Consider the following 775-nt stretch of genomic DNA (forward strand, 5'->3'; position numbering starts at 1 on the left):
ATTAATTGAGCTGCTTTTAAAATTAAATATTAAAAAAAAAACACAATAAGTAAATGATTTAAGAAATCTTAATATTATTTACTTTTTAAAAAATCACCAATTTTATTAACCACATGTTTTTTCCATGATTTCACAACACATTCGATGAGCGACAAATTCGTATACTGTTTAAGTTGTCAAGTTGTATCATTGGAATAATCAACCTGTATTCTGTAAGACTTGAGTGTTGCCAAGAGCTGGTTAATTAACACCCCTAAAGTAATATACACAACACAATCTGAAATAATGACAATGATAAGAATGTATATGTTCAACAAATAAGTTATTGTTCAGTTCACAGAGTTATAAAATAAATAAATTTCCAAAATAAAGTAAAAACATGAAAAATTGGTTGCCTGTAAAGTCGGTATACGGGCGAAAGTTTTACGTGACAACGACTTTGAGTGGTAAAATAATTTTAATGTGAATATTCATTCGTATAGTAGGAAGAAGGATGAAATAATAGTAACAATTTAAAACATTTATTTATACAAAGAATTATATTTAAAACATTAATTTATACAAAGAATCTCGCACTGAATTTCATTCACTTTTTATGTCTGTCTCTCTCGCTCTTAGGCGGGCTAACCATGCCCGCGTGCCTCTCACTCGCTCTCATTGTGAGCGCATAACGTGAGCGGAGCGTAACGCAGTTTCTTGAAGTGTCACCCGGCAAACCAATTTATAAGACGTTGTCACGTCAAAACTGATCGAAAGTTTTTTTTTTTAATTTTTT

The sequence above is a fragment of the Melitaea cinxia genome, chromosome Z, assembly GCF_905220565.1.
Source record: "Melitaea cinxia chromosome Z, ilMelCinx1.1, whole genome shotgun sequence".
NCBI lineage: Eukaryota > Metazoa > Arthropoda > Insecta > Lepidoptera > Nymphalidae > Melitaea > Melitaea cinxia.